This window comes from Pogoniulus pusillus, chromosome 7 (assembly GCF_015220805.1).
Source record: "Pogoniulus pusillus isolate bPogPus1 chromosome 7, bPogPus1.pri, whole genome shotgun sequence".
In the NCBI taxonomy this organism is placed as follows: domain Eukaryota; kingdom Metazoa; phylum Chordata; class Aves; order Piciformes; family Lybiidae; genus Pogoniulus; species Pogoniulus pusillus.
The window spans coordinates 23,213,831-23,230,838 of NC_087270.1; positions in this window are offsets into that span (position 1 = coordinate 23,213,831).

Sequence of the window (17,008 nt, forward strand, 5' to 3'; positions counted from 1 at the left end):
GTTACTGAAGGAGGAAAGAAATGAAACTTAAAAGAAAGCAACATTTTCACAAATTTGGACAAACACAGGCAGGTAACCATTTCTTTGATGGGAGTTGATCATGACCCCAGCAATGTGCTCTTGTGGCCAGGAGGGCAAATGCCATTCTGAGGTGTATTAGAAGGGTTGTGGCTAGTAGGTCAAGAGAGATTCTCCCGCCCCTCTACTCTGCCCTGGTGAGGCCACATCTGGAGTACTGTGTTCAATTCTGGGCCTCCCACTTCAAGAGGGACATAGAACTGCTTGAGAGTGTCCAGTGCAGAGCCACAAAGCTGATGAAAGGGATGGAACATCTCTCTTATGAGGAGCGCCTGAGGGAGCTGGGGCTCTGTGCTTGGAGATGAGGAGACTGAGAGGTGATTCTCCTCAATGTTTATAAAGAGTAAAGGTGAGTGCCAGGAGGCTGGAGCCAGGCTCTGCTGACTGATGCTCGATGACAAGACAAGGGGGCAATGGGTGGGAGCTGAAGCATAGGAAGTTTGTGTAAACGTGAGGAGGATTTTTTTTCCCTGTGAGGGTGACAGGACACAGGAACAGGCTGCCCGGGGAGAGATGTGGAGTCTCCCCCTCTGGAGATATTCAAAACCTGCCTGGACGTGTTCTTGTGTGATCTGGGATAGGTGATTCTGCTCTGGCAGGGGTGTTGGACTGGATGATCTTTTGAGGTCACTTCCAGCCCCTGACATTCTATGATTCTTATTTAAGCACTTGAATAATTTAACTGATTTTGTGTGTGTGAGAGAGAGATGTTGAGGACTTGCTGTGAATAAGAGAAATGAGAGAGGAAAATTGTAAGGATCCAAAAATCAACGACTTGCACATGTCTCAGAGCATGGATCTTAGAAGTCTGATTTAAATATCAAAGTGTGAATGGTTTGAGTTGGTGTTTTTAACACATGTCGAGAAGTCCTGGGTCTTGTACTCCGTTTGCTAACATATCCCTCACACACACCATCCTCACAGCACACAGAATATCTGTGGAGTGACTCTTGATTTGAGTAACTCTGAAAGGAGGTTGTAGTGAGGTGGATGTTAGTCTTTTTGCCCAAGTAACTAGCAACAGAATGAGAGAAAATAGCCTCAAGTCGCAGCAGGGAAGGTTTAGGCTGGGTATTAAAAGAAACTTCTCACTGAAAGGGTTCTCAAACCTTGGAATAGGCTCCCCAGGGAGGTGGCTGAATCTCCATCCCAGCAGGAGTTTAAAAGATGTGTAGAAATGGCACTTTGGGACATGATTTAGTGAGCATGGTGGTATCGGATTGACAGCTGCATGTTGACCTTCAAGATCATCAAGTCCAACCATTCTCTAATTCTACCAAGTCTGATGCTAAACCATATTCCTCAACACCACATCTGCCAAACACAGGCATGGGAAACTTCTAGAGGGCAAGATTTTCCACCTCTCCAGGGAAGATCAGCTGAAATGGAATTAAAAATGGAGTTCAATTTCTCATACTCTTCCAGTATTTTTATCTGCTTTTATGCACTTCAGTGCATTTACAGATAATGGTGAAAAAATTCTTCAGGATGCTGCCTTCAGGGTGAAGCAAGGTGCTGGAGGGTGCAAACTGAAGCAGCCATCCTTGGTGCTTGAAGATGTGCAACAGTAAGTGGGATCCACCAAATTAGTGTCCTCTTTTCTTACTGATTTTACATGAAAAATCTTATCTTCTGGAAGGGCCATGGGTAAAACAGATGTCGGGGGAAGGGAAGGGAAGGGAAGGGAAGGGAAGAGAAGGGAAGGGAAGGGAAGGGAAGGGAAGGGAAAGGGAAGGGAAGGGAAGGGAAGGGAAGGGAAGGGAAGGGAAGGGAAGGGAAGGGAAGGGAAGGGAAGGGAAGGGAAGGGAAGGGAAGGGAAGGGAAGGGAAGGGAAGGGAAGGGAAGGAAGGGAAGGGAAGGGAAGGGAAGGGAAGGGAAGGGAAGGGAAGGGAAGGGAAGGGAAGGGAAGGGAAGGGAAGGGAAGGGAAGGGAAGGGAAGGGAGGAAGGAAGGGAGGGAAGGGAAGGGAAGGGAAGGGAAGGGAAGGGAAGGGAAGGGAAGGGAAGAAGCAGGAAAGCATCTTGCCCATTTGGAATGGAGATGAAATTTCTCCAGCCCAGCTTTCTTCCAGCCTTGGTCCCCACAATGCCTGGGAGAAGCATGCCAAGGCCCTGAAAACACCCATGTGTAGGGTGAGAATCCTGTTGCACCACAACCAGAGAACCAAAGTTGACAGCTGTGAGGATGAAGAATTTGAGGTTGGCTGTCAGAGTGCTCCAAGCTCAGGAGGGGTTTGTAGGAATGCAAACTGGGGTTACATAAAAACACTGACTCATGCTGAGAAATCATGAGTTTTGAAAGATTCAGCTGCATATTGCTCATGAGTCAACAGGAACTGGGAGATTCTGGGGACCTCTGAAAAACAGGTCTTGGCATGGAGCTTTTTTCTTTACATGTGGCTCTTTGTTATTGTAAGGAAAGTTGTTGTGGGCATTTTGTAGAATCATAGAATTTTTAAGGTTAGAGAAGAGCTCGAAGATCATCAACTGTCAACCCAACACCGCTACACCAGCTAAGCCAGTCCAGGCTCTTTGAAAACCTCCAGGGATGGTGAATCCACCACCTCCCTGGGCAGCCTGGTCCACTGCTTGACCAAATGCTTTATAACATTTAGAGAAACTACACAGAAAGTTGAAGATCAAGGTCCCTCCCTGCAGAGGGACCTGGACAGGCTGGATAGGTGAGCAGAGGCCAATGGCATGAGATTTAACAAGGCCAAGATCAGGGTTCTACGCTTTGGCCACAGCAACCCCAAGCAGCACTACAGGCTGGGGACAGAGTGGATGAAAAGTAGCCAGGAGGAAAGGGACCTGGGCGTACTGATAGATAGCAGGCTGAAGATGAGCCAGCAGTGTGCCCAGGTGGCCAAGGGAGCCAATGGCATCCTGGCCTGCATCAGGAACAGTGTGGCTAGTAGGACAAGGGAGGTTATTCTTCCCCTGTACTCAATACTGGTCAGGCCACACCTTGAGTGCTGTGTCCAGTTCTGGGCTCCCCAATTCAAGAGAGATGTTGAGGTGCTGGAATGTGTCCAGAGAAGGGCAACAAAGCTGGTGAGGGTCCTGGAACACAGCCCTGTGAGGAGAGGCTGAGGGAGCTGGGGATGTGTAGCCTGGAGAAGAGGAGGCTCAGGGGTGACCTCATTGCTGTCTACAACTACCTGAAGGGAGGTTGTATACAGGTGGGGGTGGCCTCTTCTGCCAGGCAACCAGCAATAGAACAAGGGGACACAGTCTCAAGTTGTGCCAGGGAAAGAATAGGCTGGATGTTAGGAGGAAGTTCTTGCCAGAGAGAGTGATTGGCATTGGAATGGGCTGCCCAGGGAGGTGGTGGAGTCACCGTCCCTGGAGGCGTTCAAGAAAAGCCTGGATGAGGCACTTAGTGCCATGGTCTAGTTGACTGGCTAGGGCTGGGGGATGGGTTGAACTGGCTGATCTTGGAGGTCTCTTCCAACCTGTTTGATTCTATGATTCTATGAAGAGGGCACACCTGCCAGCCTGCTGCACTTAGATGCATCTTGATAACAACAAAATAAGTTATCTGCTGCTTTGGCTTCTATAACTGTGTGCTGACACTGCAGACCCTGGGCACGGCAACCCTTTCTTTCTTAGCAAAATGATGGGATGCTTCTTGTCCTCACTGGCTCATGCATTTTAAATATATCTGTAGGTTGACAGCCAAGTTTTGCACTTGTCATGGTTGCAGAACGTGAGGAACGTGCACCACAACTCTGAGATTCAACTCTTCTCCTTGGCCACCAAACAAACCAGCACCTTTCCCATGATGAGGGTGTTGACAGCTTCATTCCTCCAGGAAGAGACTGTGTTGATTTTCCCAACTATGTCAGTTGGCATTATAAAAGATGTGTAACCTCTGCATAAGCTGTGCCTGGTCTGGACCAGTGTGTAACATTCCAGTGCTGGCAGCCTACCTTGCGCTTGAGCAGGAGCTAATGAATTGGCTAGGGGTTTTGTTGAAAAATTAGGGCTTGCTTTGCCCATAGCCTGCTTTTGCCTTTCTTTTTTTGTCTGTTTGTTTGGGTTTTATTCCCTTTCTGTTTTCTGTTTGCTTGGTTCTGTATTTTTTTCCACTGCAGAGCTCAAAAGCAATCCCTTTGGATGCAGTTGTGTGTATTTCACTAGAAGTGAAAGAGAGCAAAACAAATAAAAACACACAGCAGGGCTTTTTCTCCAAGCTGGTACTTCCTCCAGACTTTCTGTTGAGGATTTCCAGCTGCATTTACCATTGTCTGGTAAAGTCTCTGAATTAATTTATTCATGCTAGTTAGGAAAAAAAGAGGAAAAAATGATGGGAGGGGGAGGAAAGAAACCCTATGAGATAGAAGGTATGTCATAAAATTCCCCAAGTTACTTGCAGAAATTTCTGCCAGCATCCATAAATCCCTCAAATTTCAGGCTTGGCTCCACTAATTGCACAGAATCACAGAATCACAGAATGGTAGGGGTTGGGGTGAACCTCTGGAGATCATCAAGTCCAACCTCCTTGCCAAGGCATTTAATCTTAAAAAGGTCACACAGGAAGATGTGCAGGTGGGCTTTGAATGTCTCCATATATGGGAACACCACCAACTCTTTGGGCAGCCTGGGCCAGTGCTCCATCAACCTTAAATAAAGGAAGTTCCTCCTCATGTTTAGATGGAACTTCCTGTGTTCAAGTTTGTACCTGTTACCTTTCATACTGTCACTGGACACCAATGGAAGAAGACTGTCCCAGTCCTCTTGACACAAATCCTTCAAGTATTTATAAGCATAAATGAGATCTCAATCTTCTCTTTTCCTGACTAAAAAGCCCCAGTTCTCTCTGTCTTTCCTCATAAGGGAGATGCCCTAGTCTTCTCACCGTCTTTGTAGCCCTTTTCTGTACCCTCTCCTCTGCCTATCTCATTTTTTCACCAGGGAGCTTAGAAATGGATGCAGTACTTCAGATGTGGCCTCAGTAGGACAGAGTAAAGGGGAGGACAACTTCCTTCAGCCTTCTGGCCACACTCATTACAGGAGATGGTATGATGTATCTAAAGGTTGCTGAAGTTTTTATATGTGATCAGTCATGTTGGAACTGCATGATCACATTAAATACTTGTTATTCTTGATCTAGTTGGGGATGTTCCCACTTACTGCGGGTTGGTTGGACCAGATGACCACTGAAATCCCTTCCAGTGCAGTGCATTCTATGATCACAGAATCACAGAACGTCAGGAGCTGGAAGGGACCTCAAGAGATCATCCAGTCCAACACCTCTGCCAGAGCAGGATCACCTATCCCAGATCACACAAGAACACGTCCAGGCAGGTTTTGAATATCTCCAGAGGGTGACACTCCACAACCCCCACCCCGGGCAGCCTGTTCCTGTGTCCTGTCACCCTCACAGGGAAAAAAATCCTCCTCACATTTACACAAAACTTCCTATGCCTCAGCTCCCACCCATTGCCCCTTGTCTTGTCATCGAGCATCAGCCAGCAGAGCCTGGCTCCAGCCTCCTGGCACTCACCTTTACATCTTTATAAACATTGAGGAGATCACCTCTCAGTCTCCTCTTCTCCAAGCAGCAGTGCCCCAGCTCCCTCAGGCGCTCCTCATAAGAGAGATGTTCCATTCCCTTCATCAGCTTTGTGGCTCTGCACTGGACACTCTCAAGCAGTTCTATGTCCCTCTTGAAGTGGGAGGCCCAGAATTGAACACAGTACTCCAGATGTGGCCTCACCAGGGCAGAGTAGAGGGGCGGGAGAATCTCTCTTGACCTACTAGCCACAACCCTTCTAATACACCTCAGAATGGCATTTGCCCTCCTGGCCACAAGAGCACATTGCTGGCTCATAGACAACCTTCTATCAACTAGGACCCTCGGATCCTTTTCCCCTTTACTGCCTTCCAGCAGGTCAGTCCTCAACCTATACTGATCCCTGGGGTTGTTCGTTCTCAGATGCAAGACTCTATACTTGCCCTTGTTGAATTTCATTACATTTCTCCCTGCCCAGCTCTCAGCCTGTCCAAGTCTCTTCTGGTGTGGCAGCCACTCCACACAGTTTGGTGTACCCAGCAAACTTGCTCACTCTGTGGCCTCATCCAGGTCACTGATGAATATATTGCATGGAACTGGTCCCAGTGCTGACCCCTATGGGACTCCACTACTTATAGACCTCCAACTAGACTCCATCCCATTGACCCCAACTCTCTGACTTAGTGATTCTATGAGTCTTTGAACCTATGAGTCTGTGACTCTAGCTTAATAGGTAGGCATGCATGAGAGCAGCAAGAGGACTTGATCTTCAAGGTCTTTTCCAAATTAAACAATTCTATGGTTCTATGTAGAGCATCCATGATGTTTTAATAGGCTTTTATTAGTTCCTACTTTCCTGGTGATCTTGTTTTACAGTATGTGCATTCGCTGTGTTTGTGTCTGTGCTCTTCATATGCACATCACAGGATGCCAAAACATCCTTCTGCTTCCTTCTTCCCAACCACTTAGGCAGCCACTTGAATGCTTTCCAAGTCTTGTTAAAAACCAGAAGCAGAGCTATCACTGCTGTTTCTTCTCGTCTGAGTGCATAGAAAGGGAGAGGCCAGTGGAAAGGAGCCCGAATGGCTGGGAGATGTGTAGGATCTTCGTGGATGAGTTCAGAAGAGTGTTGCAAGGCCCAGACCTGATCTGAGGCTTCCCACTGCTTTGCTGTGAAAGGCAGGGTGGGTTGGCTTCACTTGCTGGATGAAAAAGCACTGATGTTCCTTGTACATGTTACCTCCAATTTAAAAGGTTTGTGATGCAAAAAATTCCCTACCCAAAAATCACAGGAGCTGACATGGATTCGTTTATATTTTTAGCTATCTTGGTTGTTTTTTTTCATACAATCATAGAGTGATTTGGATTGGAAGGGATCTTGAGGATCATCTAGTTCCAACACCTGTCCCATCTAGTTCTGACACCTTCCACTACATCAGGGTGCTCAAGGCCATACAGGAAAATTTGAAGTAACTTTCAACTAGTTGGGGTTTTCATAGAATCATAGAATCTGTCAGGGTTGGAAGGGACCACAAGGATCATACAGTTCCAACCCTCTGCCATGGGCAGGGACACCCTACCCTAGATCAGGCTGACCACAGCCTCATCCAGCCTGGCCTTAAACACCTCCAGGGATGGGGCCTCAACGACCTCCCTGGGCAACTCATTCCAGCCTCTCACCACTCTCATGCTGAACAACTTCCTCCTCACGTCCAATCTGAATCTCCTCACCTCTAGCTTTGCTCCATTCCCCCTAGTCTTGATAGCCTAGAAAGTCCCTCCTCAGCTTTTTTGTAGGCCCCCTTCAGATACTGAAATAAGGTCACCTGAGAGCCTCCTCTTCTCCAGACTGAACAGCCCCAACTCTTTCAGTCTGTCCTCATAGCAGAGCTGCTCCAGCCCTCTGAGCATCCTCGTGGCCCTTCTCTGGACATGCTCCAGCATGTAATAGAATCCTAGAATTAACCAGGTTGGAAGAGACCTCCAAGATCATCCAGGCCAACCTAGCACCCAGCCCTAGCCAGTCATCTAGACCATGGCACTAAGTGCCTCATCCAGGCTTTTCTTGAACACCTCCAGGGACGGTGCCTCCACCTCCTCCCTGGGCAGCCTATTCCAATGCCAATCACTCTCTCTGCCAACAACTTCCTCCTAACATCCAGCCTGTACTTCCCCCAGCACAACTTGAGACTGTGTCCCCTTGTTCTGTTGCTGGTTGCCTGGGAGAAGAGACCAACCCCCACGTGGCTACAACCTCCCTTCAGGTAGTTGTAGACAGCAACGAAGTCCCCCCTGAGCCTCCTATTCTCCAGGCTGCACAACCCCTGCCCAGTAGGACTGCAGTCCCATGGGTTTAAAAGTGTGCGCTGAGGCAGGCGTGCACCCACACACCCGCACCTCCAACGCAGCTCGTGATGAGAAGCCAATCTTGTAGCCTTAAGAAACCCAGATAAAAATAACGTTGCCTTTGGAGGCTTATGCTCTGCGTGAGTAAAATGTCTGCAAGGCTCCCACTACCTCCTGAGGTGGGTTGGGATTTCAGACTGGATTATGGAACTTGCCAAGGAGTCGTGACTCAGCCAATGCTGGCTGCCTGTGTGAGAGCCCACACTTGTTCATGGTCAGCAAGAAAGCTGGACTGATCACACTGATCAGATTGCTTACTTGGCATAGCCCCCCACCATCTGAAGAACTTGTTTTACAGGGTGGGTTTGTCTGTTGTTTTTTTTTTTTCCAGATGACAGGCTAGACATACCACTTAAAATCTAATTACAGAAGTGGTCCTTTGATGGGTCTTAGGAGAAAGTTTAAAGTCAAATGCCAAATATCTCAGTGGAGAAACATCTCTTGCCCAAACCAGCTACGTACTGAGGAGAACATGGCCATGTGCCAAGACCTCTGCTCATAGTATCTCCTTGCAGACATGGCCTCACAGCAGGTAAGAGCTATCCAAACCGAGTTTAGTGGCAGGAATACATCTCTAGGAGGGGTTTGATGATGTGTCAGACCACAGAGCCTTCCACCCTGTTGCCAGACTGCAGTAGAAGAGCCATTTAACATAGAGAATAAAGCAAGTGAGGAGCTGTTTTGGACCAGTCTCTCCTAGAGGTACCAAGCCTCAGCTCGAGCCCTTTGCTTTTGTAGAGGGTATGGCTGGTTTGACATCATGTGTTTTGTCTTGCTTCCTTCAAAAGCAAAGGCTGCCATTATCAGCCTGTGCTCAGTGCAGGCAGGATGGAGGACAGATCATGCAGGCTCATGTTTCAGTTGCACAGAAACATCCAGGTTTGCAAAGCCCCTCAGAATCACCAAGTCCAACCTATAACCTTGCTCTACAAGATTAACCTTAAACCATACCCCTAAGCACCATATCCAAAGGACCCTTAAACACCACTGGGGTTGATGACTCCACCACCTACCTGGGCAGCTCATTTTCAAATGAGTGATGTCTTTTTATTTCATGGGAGAGCAGTGAACCTCTTTGCCTTAAGGCTGAAGTACTCTTGAAAAGTGAACTATATATAGGTTGGACTAGATGATCTTGGAGGTCTCTTCCAACCTGGTTGGTTCTATGATTCTATGATATAATAGTGATGGCAGGTGAGAAAAAAAAATGTCTTTCATGTGAAAACATGGTGCATAAGCACACAAGACAGTTCAGGGCCCGTCTTCCTTTCACCCACAAGATATTTATGCAAGTGCAGAAAAGTCCAGGTTATTCTCTGCCTCCCCAAAAGAAACATAATCCAGACTTTATATCGGATGGTTTATGGAAGTTTATTGGAATATCCAACAGGGTTCATGTAGTGTGTCATAAGGTAAAGCCTGTTCATTGGTGATTTACAAGCAGTGTGTGCTGGTGTTACTGTAATTTATAGACCACAGATGGTCAGGGGGTGCCCCTGCTGACTTGTAGCTGAATAAGAAGCTGAGCCCTGTGTGTCATCTGCTACGGGTACCTCCAGCTCACTTCCCCAGGTTAGTGCTTATCAAGACCTGCCTTTAAACCCAGGTCCCAAGACCTCTGCCTTGCAAACCAGGGCTGTTTTGGGAGGGGTCAGGCTGCAAATGATTCAGGTGGAGTGGAGAAAAGAAAAACCAACTGGAATAACAGATGACAAAAAGCAGTGCTACTTCAGTGCCATTCCAAGTTTTCTTTTTCCCCTTTTCAAGGGAACTTCACTTGATAGGTTTTTGTTGCTTGCTAAATAGAGAAAGAAGATGCCAGTCCCCCCCTTTCATACACTGGTTTAAGACAAACATCTACTCTACAGAAAAAATCTTATCTGTATTCATAAATCTCCTTTGTAATGACTCTTAAGATAGATCCTATCATTCTACTCTTTTAAGTAATTACTCTTTTACTGTGATTTTCTTTCCTGCACCACATTGGTCAGGCATTGGAACAGGCTGCCCAGGAAGGTGCTGGGGTCACCATCCCAAGGAGGTGTTCAAAAACCCCTGTAGACATGGAATCTCACAGCGTGATGTAGTGGCCATAGTGGTGTTGGGTTGCTGGTTGGATACAATGATCTTAGAAGTCTTATCCAACTGAGATTCTATAAATTCTGTGGTTCTATACATTTACTTAAATCTTTCCTTCGATAAACCTTGTTAATGAGTTCCCTTTCTTCTGGCACCACTTTCTGATCCCCAAGGATTTTCCCCCTAATGAATATACAAAGCAGAGGGAGGACCAGGGCTGACAGCATGCCCTACCCACATCTGCAGGAGATTTATCATTTTAGCCAGAGAACTAGACCTTTTTTTGCTTCTAATTCATCTGTTTTGTCACATCATTGCCTCGTATTTCTTCCAGACATGTTTTTATCTTCCAGCATATGACCTTGTCCTGCCTGTGAAAGTACCACGGTGGTCTCCAACGGGATCTGGCAGCCTTTGGAGGGACGTGCTGGACCCAGGGACGCCCAGTACTTGGCTTTCCCCTCTGCAGCAAGGTCATGCATTTTAACAAGGCACTGCCAATCCCTTTTTTAAAGGGCATTGATTATGTTTTGTTAAACTGGGCTTTTGAACTCAGATGACCCTTCCCCAGTAGAACATTTTAGTGGTGGGGTTTTTTTTCTGCTTGGACCAATCTTGACACCTGTTGGCAAACACCGCTGCAAAAGCTACTGTGAGAAACCTGCATCTGAGCTCAAACCTAAGTGGATTTGATTTGGTTTGGTTGGGGTTTATTTTTCCTGAGAGCAGAGGTAGAAGAGAATTTGGTGGCTTCTTTAGTTAATAAAAAGAAGCAGCGAGGAGAGAGAAAAAGGCAAACAAAACCCAATTTTGTTTTTCCTTATGATGATGGTGGGGGAGGGAAGGGGAATTCCACTCTACAGACAAAAGAAGCACAAGGAGAGCTGTAATGGAAATAAAATTGACAGCCTCTCAAAACTCAGGTGGCACTTTCCTTTTCCAGTTAATTACAGTTTTAATTACATGGCTTCTTGTGACTCCTTGATACCTAATAAACTAGACTCTGTGGGGCGGCAAAGTTGAGTTTTGCTTGAACTGCAGGTGTAAGGCTCAGCATGAAACATAAATCAACTTCTTAAACACGTTCCCAGGGTGTGTTCAGGCTTTTGCTTCTTATTTGCTTGCGAAAACCACATCTTTTCACTGTTCTTGGATCAGGGGGAAAAGACAGAAAAGGGTAGGAAAAAAGAAAAGAGTGAAGCTACAATGCAGTGAGTATTACCTTTGTGCCTTTGGATATTAAACAATCCTTTTTAGTAGGGAAAATAAAAAGTTGACTTTTTTTTTATTAACCTCAGATTCTTATACATTCTAAAGGAGTGGTGCCTTAGACTCTGCATCATAGATCCCCTTTCATTTGTTATTTGGTTCTTGTTTTTAGTAGGGATGCACAAGATAGAAGAGGAAAGTACTTTGGGAACACAAAAATGGGGGAGAGGTAGGTCTGTGGAAAATAGAGACATTCAGCCTATAGGAGCTGCCTCTTCTGAAGGCTTCAAAAGAGTGAGGGACTCTCTATTCTTTGTTTGCTGTGCCATGGAAATCTGTGTTCCAGTCAGGTTCAAGTGCATTAAGATTATGGCCAGCAAGTCCTCTGACTCTCTCCTATGCCTTGGTGAAACCACATCTAGAGTATTATATCCAATTATCAGCTTCCCAGTTCAAGAGGGACAGGAAACTATTGGAGAGAGTCCATGAAGTGGAGGTCCATGAAGATGCTGAGGGGACTGGAGCATCTCTCTGACAAGGAGATGGGACTTTCTAGCCTGAAGAGGAGAAGACTGAGAGGGGCTCTTCTCAACCCATATATGAATACCTAGAGGGTGGAAGTCAAAAGGATGGGTCTGGGCTCTTCTCAGGGGTGCCCATTTATAGGACAAGGTGCAGTGAGTGCAAACCAGAACACAGAGGGGTTCACTCGAGCTTAAGGAAAAACTTTTTCTCACTGTGAGGGTGCCAGAGCACTGGACCAGGCTGCCCAGAGTGCAATCCCAAGCACAAGCACAGGCTGGGCAGTGACTGGCTGGAGAGCAGCCCTGAGGAGAGGAACTTGGGGGGTGCTGGTGGATGAGAGGCTCAACTTGGGCCAGCAGTGTGCACTCGCAGCCCAGAGGGCCAACCAGAGCCTGGGCTGCATCAGGAGAAGTGTGGCCAGCAGGTTGAGGAAGGTGATTCTCCCCCTCCACTCCACTCTGAACTACTGTGTCTGGAATGGGTTGCCCAGGGAGGTGGTTGATGCCCCATCCCTGGAGGTGTTTAAGGCTAGGCTGGATGAGGCTGTGGTCAGCCTGACCTAGGGTAGGGTGTCCCTGCCCATGGCATGGGGGTTGGAACTAGACAATCCTTGTGGTCCCTTCCAATTCTGACCGATTCTATGATTCTATGAGTGGTTGCTGCAGATTAAATGCAAAACCAGAGAGTAGATACTTAACGTGCAGCTTCTCTAGATCTTTAGCAGGTATCAGTGGTTTGTTGGTGTTTTTCTTCTAGATTCTGACATCTTGTAATTAAAGGAGAAAAGCAGTTTCCAGGAAAATGAAAAATAGTCTCTAATCTATTGGTTAAATATACAGACAGATAAATGAATCCCAATAATTATAAAATTCAAGAGGAACAGCATACCCCAGAGCTGTCCTGCATCTTGCTCTCCTTTAATCTCATGGAATAAGTTGCCCAGGAAGATGGTGGAGTCACCATCCCTGGAAATGTTCAAGAAATATGTGGAGATGGCAGCTCTGGATGTGTTTTAAGGGCCATGGTGGTGTCTCACTGAAGGTTGGACTCAATGATCTGAGAGGTATTTTCTGACCAAAACAACTATATGATTCTGTGATTCTGTGATTTTATAATCCTATGATTCTGTGATTCTATGATTCTATGATTTGGAGAGACCTTTGTGATTCTTGAAGGTCCCACTTCATGGCCTACTTAAAATCGGGCTGGAAGAGGCATCACAGTAATGGAAAAAACACTCTGAATGATGCTCTGGCCAAAACAATTCTATGATTCTATGATTTGGAGAGAGCTTTGTGGTTTTTGAAGGTCTCACTTTGTGGCCTACGTAAAACTGGGCTGGAAGAGGCATCACAGCAATGGGAAAGTGCTCTGAATGATGTTCACATAACCCACCTCAGAGCAACTGAAGAGCACAGCAAGAATAGGCCCATGCAGCAGTGCTTCTACCAGTGTAAATGCTGCAGAACTGGTGCCTTAGGGGATCTATCATTTTCTGTCTGATGTTTTCACCAACTTAACATTTTTTCTTTTTTTGAGCTGGTCCCTCACAAACTCAATCTGAGCTCACCTTAACAGTCCTGGGGTTTAATTTTTAGGGGAAATGTGATTTACTGGATAGCTATGGTGAGCCTAATGTAATGAAAGTCTGACCCATGTGATACATATGGGCTACTGCATTATAAATATTTAACTAGGTACATGGAAAAAGAAAGGCTTTGGGTTACAGAAACCATTTAAAAGCAACTAAGAAAATACAAAGAAGGTTAAAGTGTCTATCCCTATATGGCATAAAGGCTAAAGCAAACTAGATCTCTTTTCTAGATCCATTTCCCATGTATAGCACTAACTGGGCTGCATGAAAATAAGGGAAGTGTTTAAAGACAGGCAAAAAAAAAAGAAAAAATAAAGAGATCCAAAGCATTTGGTTGGCATTGATAGCAATCATTTCAAAAAGCCCTGGAACATTTAGAGAGAATTAGAAAGGATTTTGCTGGAATCAAAGGGAGAGCACTTTCCATGGCTGGGCACACGTATTTGGGTATCTGCAAACTGATTACATCAGAGTGAGCAGAACAGCCTTGATCATCCAGGACTTTTAAAATTCAGAAGAAAGGGGTTTTCCTGTTTGGGCTCTTTTTTTTCTCGCTCACACATCTTATGGCTTTCATTCTTCTGCCTGCTTGATGGTGAAGGAACATTTATTTTGGCACAGAGGCTTGCGGGAGCGCTTTGAAGGGCCCTCTGGGTCAAGCAGCTACAGCGTTTGCTGAACCCACAGGGCTGAGTAAACCTGGAAATATTTAGGTTTACCTTGGGAATCACTCCGGGAGTTGGTTTGGGGTATTTTTTTTTTCCCTTCATCCTAACCAAAGTCTTGTGTGGAAAGAAGTGGATCCCTCCCAGCTTAACCACCATGTCCGCTGTGCTGCAGCCGGAGCTCCTGGCTCGCCGCGTCACCAGCCCACCATTCCTTCAGCGCTGCCAATCCCATAACCAACTCTCCTGCTGGGCCAGCCAAAAAAAAAAAGATTCTCATGAGGATTTTACCATTGCAGGTGATCTACTTATGGTGTCAGCCAAAAGAGAGAGGGCAATCAAGCCCAGCTACACCCTGACTTGCCCTGTCCTCCTTAATGGTGGTGGTGCTGCCTGTCTTGACTCTTTGCTCCCATGACTTGGTCAGCTGGGAGTGAGCTGGGAGTGTGCTTTGCTCAATCATTCTGTCTTAAGGGTGTGTTTCTGCTTGGGGGAATAATAAGTATGAGAAGGGGAGTGTGGCAAAACTTTGGAGATAACCTTAAGCCCCTGCCCCGATGTTATGAAGTTCATCCCCCATGCTTCCACCCCAGGAGGACATTCCCCAGTCACCCAGGAGCTTGTTTGGCTTGTGAAGCCTGCTGAAAACAATTTCCACTGTAAGTGGGAGTGAAGGGGGTGCTCCTTTTTCCTTTTCTTCTCCTTCGGGTGTTTGGTTTTTTTTAGCTTTCTCCTGGCCTAGGCAATGGATTTGGCCAGCAGGAAGTGCGGGAGCAAGGGAGAGGGGACTGTGTCAGAGGGGAGTGGGAGGGAGACCCTCCCCTCATGCAAGACTGCGCATTGGTAGAGCTCGCCCGAGCAGCCTCACTCCATGCTCCTCCTACCCAGTGATGAACAGAGAAGAGCAACAAGGGATGATGGGATGAGATCAACCAGATGGTGAGAACTGGGGGTGGGGAGCGTTGAGGGGGCAGATTTTTTTCCCTGTTAAGTCCCAACATACGGTCAATAGAAATTTTAAAGCTGGAAATCTTTTCAAACCAAAAGTGTTAGAGTCTCCATCTCTGGAGACACTCAAAACCTGCCTGGAATCTTTCCAGTGTGACCTTCTTGAGGTGAACATGCCTTGGCAGGAAAGTTGGACTCATGATCTCCAGAGGTCCCTTCCAAATCCTTCCATACTGTGATTCTGTAATTATCTGGGACGAGAGTGAGAGCAACGCGCAGCAAATGCAATGCAAACAGACAAAAATGAAAATGAAATTACATTCATCTCCTTTCCCTACCATTTCTACACTGTCAGATTCAACAAACAAGTGTAGGAGGTAAGACAGCTGTCAAGAGTGTTTCTTTTCTGTTTTATAGAACGTTTAAGCTGGTCTTAGATCAGAGAATGTCTTTTCTTGTTTCCCTTAGTGGTCTTTATGAGTCATGCACAGGATCTCCACCACATAAGAACTGTTCTGGTTTTACACCTTTATGGTTACTCCCACTGTGGCCCACAGAAGAAGAAGGAACGTTGTGTGGGTGTCATCAGGATGCTGTGTTACCTGGAGCAGTGTTTCCCTGCCTGTGCCCAGAGCACCGAGGGCACTTGGCCTTGATGTATTCTCACATGAGAATGTCTCAGGCCCAGTCTGCAGTCATAGAATTACAGAATTGTTTCAGTTGGAAAAGACTTCTAAGTTCAAGTCCAACCATCACCCTAAAACCACCATGCCCGCTAAACCATGTCCAAAAGTGCCATGTCCACAGGTTTCTTGAACACCTCCAGAGGTGGTGACTCCAGCACCTCCCTAGTCAACCTGGGCCAGTGCATGACTCCTCTTTCAGTAAAGAGATTTTTTTTTCCTAGTATCCAATCTAAACCTCCCCTGGCGCAATAGAAGCCTGTTTGTGTGGAAGTAGAGAGGTAGGAAAATTCACTTGCCACTGCTCATGGAAAGCAAATAGCAGTGTGGAGAGGGCTGACTCACCTACTAAAATACACAACCTTTTTTTTTTTTTCACAGATGACCTTTTTTGGGGCAGCATTTTCCCTACCACAATTATCATCCAAATAACATGAGCCCATCTCACTGCTACCAACAGGGGCTTTACAGTGCTATGGAGAACGATTCTGAAGGTACAAATCACTTGACCTAAAGACTCTCCCTGGAGTGCTGGTGCTGTATGCTACATTTTCACTCTGCCAAACCCTTTATTTAGCACATGCTAAAGAACATTTAACATTTAAAGATCCCTCCTCTGTACAGCCTCTAAATGTCTCCATCCTTTGCTTTTAGATTAATATGTCTTCTGTGAAAATGAGCTAATTGATTACACAGCCATATTATTTACAAATGAAGTGTTGTTCATGTATTGACCTTTCATTTCTGTAGCTCAATACTAGTCCTTGTATAGCATTTTTAATTAATGAAATGGCAACAGGATCAGAAGAAAAGGGGAAAGAAAAGAACTTCTATGGATGCTTTCAGTAAAAGGAAACACTAAGATGACTTGCTCATTTAAAACTACACAAAGTAACATTTGGTCAGATTCTATATCCCAAGTTTCTGTCTGGAGAAAGAAATTTTCTTCCGCTTCCAAAAGCACTGCAAATGGAAAACACAGGGGGAAGGAGCTGATCTATAGACACGAATGAACAATTGCCCTTCACCCTGCTCTGGTAGCTCTTTCCCATCAGGGGATTCATTTCAGCCCGGTCTCCTTGACGAGCTATCAGCAAAGTCTGCCGTGGCGTATCAAGAGATAAAGAGGAGGCACCTGGGCATATACAGAAAAACAGAGTTCCCCATACCAGTGTCTATGGAGCATCCAACACTGTTGCCAAAATGCCAGAGATGCCAAAGAGGCAAAATGTAGCAGATTCAACCTCCTAAGGGAAGAAAGGGCTACCTGGCCAGTGGAACCAGACTGAATTGCAGCTCAGAAAC